The following is an 11,238-nucleotide window of genomic DNA, read 5'->3' on the forward strand; positions in this document are numbered from 1 at the left end:
CGATCCTAAAGGTACTAACAAAATATGCAAGCTCCAGCGATCCATCTTTGGACTGGTGCAAGCATCTCGGAGTTGGAATATACACTTTGATAAGTTGATCAAAGCATATAGTTTTATACAGACTTGCGGTAAAGACTGTATTTGAAAGAAAGTGAGTGGGAGCACTACATCATTTCTGATAAGTATATGTGAATGACATATTGTTGATCAGAGATAATGTAGAATTATTCTGCAAAGCATAAAGGAGTGTTTGAAAGGAGTTTTTCAAAGAAAGACCTCGGTGAAGCTGCTTACATATTGAGCATCAAGATCTATAAAGATAGATCAAGACGCTTGATAAGTTTTTCAATGAGTACATACCTTGACAAGATTTTGAAGTAGTTCAAAATGGAACAGTCAAAGAAAGATTTCTTGACTGTGTTACAAGGTGTGAAACTGAGTAAGACTCAAAACCCAACCACGGCACAAGATAGAGATAGAATGAAAGTCATTCCCTATGCCTCAGCCATAGGTTCTATAAAGTATGCCATGCTATGTACCAGACCTATTGTATACCCTGCCATGCGTTTGGCAAGGGAATACAATAGTGATCTAGGAGTAGATCACTGTACATTGGTCAAAATTATCCTTAGTGGAATAAGGATATGTTTCTCGATTATGGAGGTGACAAAAGGTTCGTCGTAAAGGATTACGTCAATGCAAGTTTTGACACTGATCCAGATGACTCAAAGTCTCAATCTGGATACATATTGAAAGTGGGAACAGTTAGCTAGAGTAGCTCCATGCAGAGCATTGTTGACATAGAAATTTGCAAAATACATACGGATCTGAATGTAGCAGACCCGTTAACTAAACTTCTCTCACAAGCAAAACATGATCACACCTTAGTACTCTTTGGGTATTGATCACATAGCGATGTGAACTAGATTATTGACTCTAGTAAACCCTTTGGGTGTTGGTCACATGACGATGTGAACTATGGGTGTTAATCACATGGTGATATGAACTATTGATGTTAAATCACATGGCAATGTGAACTAGATTATTGACTCTAGTGCAAGTGGGAGACTGGAGGAAATATGCCCTAGAGGCAATAATAAAGTTATTATTTATTTCCTTATATCATGATAAATGTTTATTATTCATGCTAGAATTGTATTAACCGGAAACATAATACATGTGTGAATACATAGACAAATAGTATGTCACTAGTATGCCTCTAGTTGACTAGCTCGTTGAATCAAAGATGGTTAAGTTTCCTAGCCATAGACATGAGTTGTCATTTGATTAATAGGATCACATCATTAGGAGAATGATGTGATTGACTTGACCCATTCCGTTAGCTTAGCACTTGATCGTTTAGTTTGTTGCTATTGCTTTCTTCATGACATACATGTTCCTATGACTATGAGATTATGCAACTCCCGTTTACCGGAGGAACACTTTGTGTGCTACCAAACGTCACAATGTAACTGGGCGATTATAAAGGTGCTCTACAGGTGTCTCCGAAGGTACTTGTTGGGTTGGCGTATGTCGAGATTAGGATTTGTCACTCCGATTGTCGGAGAAGTATCTCTGGGCCCACTCGGTAATGCACATCACTATAAGCCTTGAAAGCATTGCAACTAATGAGTTAGTTGCGGGATGATGTGTTACGGAACGAGTAAAGAGACTTGCCGGCAACGAGATTGAACTAGGTATTGAGATACCGACGATCGAATCTCGGGCAAGTAACATACCGATGACAAAGGGAACAACGTATGTTGTTATGCGGTTTGACCGATAAAGATCTTCGTAGAGTATGTAGGGGCCAAAATGAGCATCCAGGTTCCGCTATTGGTTATTGACCGGAGACGTGTCTCGATCATGTCTACATTGTTCTCGAACCCGTAGGGTCCGCATGCTTAAAGTTCGATGACGGTTATATTATGAGTTTATGTGTTTTGATGTACCGAAGGAGTTCGGAGTCCCTGATGAGATCGGGGACATGACGAGGAGTCTCGAAATGGTCGATACATAAAGATCGATATATTGGACGACTATATTCGGAAATCGGAAAGGTTCCGAGTGATTCAGGTTTTTACGGGAGTACCGGGAGTTACGGGAATTCGTATTGGGCCTTAATGGGCCATACGGGAAAGGAGAGAAAGGCCTCAAAGGGTGGCCGCACCCCTCCCCATGGGCTGGTCCAAATTAGACTAGGGAAGGGGGGCGCCCCCTTCCTTCCTTCTCCTTTTCCCTTCCCTTTCCTTCCCTCATACTCCTACTACTTGGAAGGGCTCCTAGTTCTACTAGGAAAGGGGGAATCCTACTCCCGGTGGGAGTAGGACTCCCCTAGGGCGCGCCGTAGAGAGAGCCGGCCCTCCCCCTCCTCCACTCCTTTATATACGGGGGCAGGGGGCACCCCAAAGATACAACAATTGATCTCTTGATCTCTTAGCCATGTGCGGTGCCCCCCTCCACCATAATCCACCTCGATCATATCGTAGCGGTGCTTAGGCGAAGCCCTGCGTCGGTAGAACATCATCGTCTTCACCACGCCATCGTGCTGACGAAACTCTCCCTCAACACTTGGCTGGATCGGAGTTTGAGGGACGTCATCGAGTTAAACGTGTGCAGAACTCGGAGGTGCCGTACGTTCGGTACTTGGATCGGTCGGATCGTGAAGACGTACGACTACATCAACCGCGTTGTGCTAACGCTTCCGCTTTCGGTCTACGAGGGTACATAGACAACACTCTCCCCTCTCGTTGCTATGCATCACCATGATCTTGCGTGTGCGTAGGGAAAATTTTGAAATTACTACGTTCCCCAACAAGAGCGTGTCCACTGTTTTTCTGAAGAAAAAAATGATTACAGCAAGCGTTTCCACTCTTACGACGGAGGAGTGCGAAACACAGCAGCCACTTGAACATACACAGTGCTCCAACTATTAGGCATGTGCAGTGGTTCATACGTCTATACTACATAATCTTGTTGCTAGTGTAGTAAGATATGACGACAACAAATGATGGTGTGCACATGTCAACTATATGAATAGTAATGTAGTAACATAGTACCACTTTTTCGACTGTCCGGTCGAGAATGAATGGTGGGATCAATGTTAACAGAACTAGATCTATAGCGCACGAAGAGTATGGTGCTACAGTACTCCACGAAATATGAACCATATGAAGCACGAATAGTGTTAGGCAGGGTGTATGAAGGGTGCACGGGATGGGAGCAAAAGTTCCCTTCTCAACCCACTTTTGGGTGTTTGGCAGAGTGCATGAAGGGTGCATGAGTCCACACAAGTAGGTTAACACAAATACACGAAGAGGAAACAACTATATTGAGATGAGAATGCAACCAAACACACCCACATGCTTTGTGCTATAGTGACTGGTCTACACCGTCTGAGTTTGATCCAACGGTCATGTTGCGCCGAGACATGGACATGCCCGTGCAGAGGGCGCCTAAACACCACCGAAGTCCCTCTGCTTCTCTAGGCGCACGCCGTTGGTGATGCAGGGGGCGAAACGGCTGAAAGGCAATGCAATCTATGGGAAGGCGGAGGGAGCAAGCCGAGGAGCGAGGAATCTTTTGGTTTTCACCATGGTAAAACACCAGTCGACGACTTATCACATCAGGGAGCAGTGGGTTTTACAGGCGGAGTCATCGTGACTAATTGCTGCCGCGCCTGCTCCCGTCAATCAAAAAATTAAAAATCCTACCGCGCCTGCTCCCGTCAATCAAAAAATTGAAAATCTTGCCGCACCCAAACACCAGAGCATGGCCGCGTTGGATATTTAAATTTACCTACCGGCAAGTAGATAAAAAAGGGGTGAAAAACAAATGTGGCCTAGCTAATCGGTCGAACTAGCCCAACTAGCTAGCCACCGTGCTTCACCAATGTACTCGGCGAGAAAGGTGGTCTTTTGTGATTTGACAACTCATTACTTGCTTCGGCGAAAATGCGCGGCAGGGCATCCCACATCAGGAAGAATATATGTGTGCACCACCCGGGAGGACCCCGAAACCGCGCGGTAGGGTGTGCGATGTCTCGGCACGGAGGAAAAATGTGCGTGTAAAAATTTACTGTATCAGACGTAGTACCTATGGTTCGACCTCGGGACCCAGGCAATCGGTCGAAAACACCCCACTAGCCACACAACTTCATCATGCTAACGTGGCACGGAGGATAGGTGTGGTTAGCTCTGTCTCGACCAGCCACAATGTCTCTTGTTCTAGGCGATTCTTCTATTTTCCAAGCTTTTTTAGTTGTAATAACACCACGGCAAGCTAGCGCCGCTCTTCGTGTGTGCCCGTGCAAAGGTTAGACGATGGAGAGAAGAGAGAGATCGCAGTCCTGGGACCCACTAGTAAGTGAGTCAACGGTCATGCAAGTGTTGACGAGGCACTCCCTCTACTCTACTCAACGTAATACTGTATAAAATCAAGTTATGGGACAAAGCCAACAACCGTTGTTGTTTCAGGCTATCAACTTACGCTTTGTAGTCCAGGTTGCTAGTTCGAATCTCGTCTTTCAGATTTGTTAGTTTGGTCCGAATTTGATTAATGACAAGTGGGACCCCCATGTGTTGTTCCGATATTTCAGTGTAGGATGTGTTGGGGATATTACTACTGGAGGTAAACCGGCCTTGGGTAGTCGGGTTGACTCTTTGAAGACTAGAAGCCCATGAAGATGTAAAGATGCTAGCACTTTACGAAGGGCCCAGAGGCGAGTACAATATGTAAATGTAAACCGGCCCAGTCATGTTACTTGTATAGTAAGATAGAAAGAGAGAGACCGAACCGGATACTTTTATAAACCGGCTTCGGGACTCTGTAGCCCGGCGGGCGTCAGCCTATGTATATAAAGGGACGACCCGACCGCGGTTTAGGCATGGAGAACAACAACTCGAAAGCCAAAAAAAGCGGATTCGCTCCTTGGCCTTCGAAACCTAGCAATACCAATCACAACTAGACATAGGCTTTTACCTTCATCGAAGGGGCCGAACTAGTATAAACTCCCGTGTCCCCTTGTCCGGTTTAACCCCTTTAAGCTAACCAGTCGCGATGGTTCCACAACTAATTCCTTCACGAGGACATCTGCCGTGACAAACCCACGACAGTTGGCGCCCACCGTGGGGCTATCGCACGATGGTTTCGAGTTCTTGAAGGGTAGCTTCGATGGACTTAAGGGATATGCTATGGGCCGAATGACGAAGATTCGCCGTGGCAAGCTCTACATCGACAACACAGGATGGGGTCCCGAGGCCAATTCAATGGAATACGGGTACCGGGTCCCCTTTGGTGGGATTCACGTCTTCATCGGCAAGATCGGCGAACCGGCCCCCGAGCCGGACATCTGCACCGACATCATCGAAACGGCTCAGCGTGCAAGTCCTTCGCCGGTTCAGCCCGAGGCAAGGCATGTTTTCGTAGGTGTCATCCATGGATCAGGGCACGAGGACGGACCGGTGTCCGAAGGAGAAACCATAGTCTGCTCTGATGACGAGTCTTCTAGAGAAACCGAATCGCTTTACCAGTTGCAGGAGGTCGGATTGAGGGAGGATCCAAGGGCAACAATATTCCGGATTCCCCCGGTCTGCCAAACCGGGCCGCCATCTTCATGGCCGGCACACAATCGGCGCCTCATTCATCTACCACCGCAGCAATGCTCTCCGGTTCAACAAGGGCCATGCCAGTGGGGGCAGGAAGCTCGGCGCCACCTCCGGACCAAGTCTTATCTGATTTGTTCGACGCTGTGGCAACATTGATGTCCACGGAGGTAGACGCAGCAGCCAGGGATCAGCATGATGTGGAGATTGCAAAGGTGAAAGATCAGATAGCCCAGGCCAAAGCAGACCTGGCAGCAGAGAACGTCAGGATGGCTATGGAGCGGGCCGAGTTGGAAGCACAGGCTTACCGGATTAGACTGGATCAGAATGCTTCGGAGGAAGTCATGAGAAGAAGGTACCGATCACGTCTCCCATCGGTTTATGAGCCGCAGAATCTTTTTAACACGCCAGGTGCAGGAGCTGGCAACCAACCCACACTAAACCAGGCGGGGGCGCCGGGAGCAGGAGCGTCGGTTCAGCCGCGCACGACGGACCTGCCTCGCCGGAACAACGTTGTACCATCAACGCCGCCCGGGCATTATTCCAACCCATTGGACAACATTGTGGCCGCTGCGTCACGCCTGGCGGCCCTCCCAACTGACGGCGAGTCACCAGTGGCAGTGGACGCACGTCAGGCCAGGGATCTCCTTTAGATAGTACTAAATCAACAGCAGGCATATTCACATAGCCGTGAGAGGATTCACTCCACTCCCCGCCCAAGCCGGAGTTATAGCAGACACGTGGAAGACGAACCGGCCGTGTCCAGTAGTGCACGCCGCTGAAATTCGCCACAAGGGAACAACCCAGCTGGGGGAGGTGCTAATGCGCAAGATGTTGTGGATCATGGCCGCGCACGTCGAGATGCCGAGTTGACAGCTATCCACGAGGCACGACAGCATACTCCGATTCACCCCACTGCCTCCGTGGAGCCAGGGCGATGTTCAGTTCCTTAGGGGTACCGTGTTTATCTCCTGCTTTGCGTAATGTGCGACTACCCAAGGATTTCAAGGGACCTCGTAAGGTACCAAATTATACCGCTGATTTGCAGCCAGAGGCGTGGGTGGAAAGCTATGAGATGGCAATGGAGATGTTAGATGTGGACGAGGCAGTGTGTGCTAAATATTTCACCATGATGTTAGAAGGAATAGCTCGCACTTGGTTGAAGAGCTTGCCGATCAACTCTATTGGATCATGGGCCGAATTGAAGCACCGGTTTCTCCAGAACTTCAAGGATACGTGTAAGCAGCCGATGTCAATTGTAGATCTGGCCGCTTGTGTCCAAGAGGAAGGGGAGTCCACGACCCATTGGGTCAAACGGGTCTCGGCGATTTTGCATTTTTCAGATCGTATCAACGCAGACACCGCAATGTTAACGTTAGAGGGTAATTGCGGTTTCAAACCATTGAAGCAGAAGTTGGGAAGGCTCAAACGTCACTGCAACGACATGTCAACACTCATGGCTGCTTTGGTTAAATACGCCGATTCAGATAATACCAAGGATCCGGATTCAGAGGAGGACAAACCGGAGAAGGGTAAGAAGACCGGCAATGCCAAAGGCCAACAACACAATCCGACAGGCCATGGAAACGCTGGTAAGCGCAAGGCCGACAGTGGTTTGGACTTTGTCACAAATATCAATGCGTAGGAGAATGGCCAGCGCCCTAAAGGCAAGCAGCCCCAGAGGGGTGGAGGTCCAGGCAACAATTTGGAGCGTTTGTTAAATCAGCCCTGTCCAAAGCATGGATCAAAGGAGAAACTGGCATCACATCTCTGGAACGTTGTTATATCATGCAGGATTTCAAGAATTCCAATATGTTCCCATATGACAACGGCCCGCCCGGCGGTTCAGGAGGAGGTTTCCATGGGCCGGGTTATGGAGGCGGTGGTTCCGGTTCAGGGTTTCCAGGCAATCAAACCAGACACATCAATCAAGGACACCAAGGCAACCAGGGAGGTTACAACCATCAGGGGTATCATCAGCAGCAACAACAGTCGGGTTATCAGAGCAATCCCAAACAGCTGAACAGTGGGCAATATCATGTCTTCACTACTAGTTTGTGCAAACATGATCAGAAGCTTCACAAAAGAGTAGTCAACTCTGTTGAGCCGGTAGTACCTCAGTATTTACGCTGGTCGGAGCAACCTATTTTGTGGAGCAGAGAGGACCACCCGCCCCGGGTTGATAATCCAGGTCATTTGGCCTTGGTGGTAGCCCCTCAAGTTGGGGGATACAAGTTCACTAAAGTGCTCATGGATGGGGGAAGTAGTATCAATATTTTGTATTATGATACATTCCGCCGTATGGGGTTGACAGATAAGGATCTTAAACCATCGAACACGGTATTTCATGGTGTGGTGCCTGGTAAGTCTGCATATCCTATTGGTAAGATAGCTTTGGAGGTAGCTTTTGGAGATGACTACGATTCCAAGTCAGAAACAGTGACATTTGAGGTGGTGACGATCAAAAGTTTGTATCACGCTCTGTTTGGGCGGCCGGTTTATGCTAAGTTTATGGCAAGGCCATGTTATGTTTATCTGAAGCTTAAAATGCCAGGTCATAAGGGGACTATCACAGTACATGGAAGTAGAAAGATTGCTTTGGAGTGTGAAGAAGGCGATGCGGCTTATGCTGAGTCGGTTTGTGCCACGGAGGAGTTAACATTCTACAAGGAGCAAGTTGATCCGGCAGACATGAATTCCTTAAAAAAGACAACCACGGAACATGATCCAGCATTCAAGTTCAAATCAGCTACAAATACTAAGAAGGTTGACTTTGTCCCTGGCGATTCATCCAAACAGTTCAGCATCAGCGCTAACCTGGATCCCAAATAGGAAAGCGTGGTCATCAAGTTCATCCCGAGAATCAGGACATCTTTGCATGGAAACTTTCTGACATGCCAGGTGTACCGAGAGAACTCGCTGAGCACACACTCAACATTGATCCGAAATTTAAACCGGTTCGATAGTTCATCCGCCGCTTCAACGAGGAAAGGCGCAAGGCTATAGGTGAAGAGGTCGCCCGTTTGTTGGCTGCTAGATTTATTGTTGAAGTTTTTATCCAGAGTGGTTAGCTAATCCGGTGCTGGTTCTTAAGAAAAACGGCACTTGGCGCATGTGTGTGGACTACACAGATTTAAACAAGGCTTGCCCTGCAGACCCCTTTGCTCTCCCTCGCATTGATCAGATAATTGATGCTACGGCGGGTTGTTACCGTTTGTGTTTTTTGGATGCTTACTCTGGTTTTCATCAGATCAAAATGGCAGTTAAGGACCAGGAGAAGACAGCCTTTATAACTCCCTTTGGGGCCTTCTGCTATGTTTCCATGCCCTTTGGACTCAAGAGTGCCCAGGCAACTTACCAGCGATGTGTTCAGAATTGCCTTCATAAGCAAATTGGGTGCAATGTCCATGCGTATGTAGATGATATTGTAGTCAAATCCAGAAAGGAGGAGACGTTGATAGATGATATACGGGAAACTTTTCACAATCTCCGAGTCTACAAGATGATGCTCAATCCGGAGAAGTGTGTTTTTGGTGTCCCAGCAGGCAAGCTCTTAGGCTTTCTGGTTTCAAACAGAGGCATTGAGGCTAATCCGGAAAAGATTGCAGCGATTACGTCCTTGGCTAAACCGGCGTGTATTAACGATGTGCAACGTCTGGCCGGCTGGATTACAGCCTTGAGCCGGTTTATCAGCCGCCTTGGAGAGAAGGCCATTCCCTTATATCAGATGCTCAAGAAAATGGATAACTTTGTCTGGAGTGAAGGAGCTGATAAGGCATTTTAAGATTTGAAGAAACAACTCATGGAACCGCCCGTACTGGCAGCACCGATTGATAAAGAACCCTTATTATTATATGTGGCTGCTAATGCCCGGGCTGTCAGTGTAGCCATTGTGGTAGAGCGCAAAGAGCCTGGCAAAGAGTATACGGTTCAACGGCCGGTTTATTATATCAGTGAGGTGCTCATTGAATCAAAGCAGAGGTATCCGCATTGGCAGAAACTGGTGTATGGGGTGTCTATGGCAACCTGGAAGATCAAGCACTATTTTCAGGGCCATCCTATCACAGGAGTCAGTTTAACTCCTCTGGGTGACATCATTCAAAACAGAGAGGCAACCCGCCGGATTGCCAAGTGGGCCATTGAGCTTGGACCCCACGGGCTCAGATATATACCCTGCACGGCGATCAAGTCCCAGGCACTCGTAGTTTTCATCAATGATTGGACGGAGCTACAGGCACCTGAGGAGAAACCAGATAATACATATTGGACTATTCATTTTGATGGGTCCAGACAGCTAGATGGTTTGGGGGCTGGAGTCGTATTAACCTCCCCACGAGGTGATAAGTTTTGTTATGTCCTCCATTTAATGTTCCCTTGTACTAACAATGCAGCTGAATATGAGGCTTTACTCCACAGTCTTCGGATGGCTAAAGAGATGAATTTGAGCCGGGTTAAGTGCTTCGGCGATTCAGATCTAGTGGCTCAGCAAGTATCTGGCACTTGGGATTCTAAGGACCCGCTCATGGCTGCATATCGGTGAGAGGTGGACACAGTGGCTGGTCACTTTAAAGGTTATCAGGTGGACCATATAGACCGGCGGAAGAATGAAGCAGCGGACGCTTTAAGTCGTCTTGGTTCCCAACGTAAACCGGTTCCGCCCAATGTCTTTCTTGATGTGTTGCACAATCCGTCAGTCAAAATACCAACCGAAGAGGATTTGGCTGTTCCTGATCCAGAGGCTCAATTGGTGGCAGCTTTGCATGCCATACCGGATTGGAAGATCCCATATCTAGATTACATGAACCAGGGCGAGTTACCAGTTGAGGAAACGTTGGCATGACAGATAATCCGGCGTTCCAAGTCCATGACCATACTCAATGGGGAGTTACATCGTTACAGTGTTTTAGGAGCGATTCAACGATGTGTTTCTCCTCAAGAAGGTTGTGAGATTTTGCGAGAAATTCATGAAGGGGATTGTGGTCATCACGCGGTTCAAAGTCGTTGGTTGCTAAAGCTTTTCGCCACGGTTTTTACTGGTTGACGGCGCATGCTGATGCGGAGGATTTGGTCAAAAGATGTGATGGATGTCAGAAGTTTGCCCGCCGTGCGCACGTTCCGGCTCAAGAGTTGCGGATGATTCCAATTACGTGGTCGTTTGCCACTTGGGGGCTGGATATGGTTGGACCCTTCAAGCGCTCCAAGGATAAGAAGACCCGCCTATTAGTAGCAGTTGATAAATTCACTAAATGGGTAGAGGCAGAGCCAGTCAGCAAGTGTGATGCAGCCACAGCGGTTCAATTCATCAAAAAGGTGATATTCCGGCATTATAACAGATAATGGCGCTAACTTGTCAAAAGGAGAGATGGAAGAATTCTATCAACGTGAGCACATCCGGCTTGATCTAGCATCAGTGGCTCACCCCCAATCTAATGGTCAAGCGGAAAGGGCAAATCAAGAAATTCTGCGGGGTATCAAACCAAGGCTTATGGTTCCCTTAAAGCGGACGCCAGGTTGTTGGGTCGAGGAGTTACCTTCTGTGTTATGGAGCATCAATACCACACCCGATAGGTCTATGGGTTACATGCCTTTCTTCATGGTTTATGGAGCAGAGGCGGTTCTTCCTAGTGACATCCGT

Source organism: Triticum aestivum, chromosome 3A (genome assembly GCF_018294505.1).
Source record: "Triticum aestivum cultivar Chinese Spring chromosome 3A, IWGSC CS RefSeq v2.1, whole genome shotgun sequence".
NCBI lineage: Eukaryota > Viridiplantae > Streptophyta > Magnoliopsida > Poales > Poaceae > Triticum > Triticum aestivum.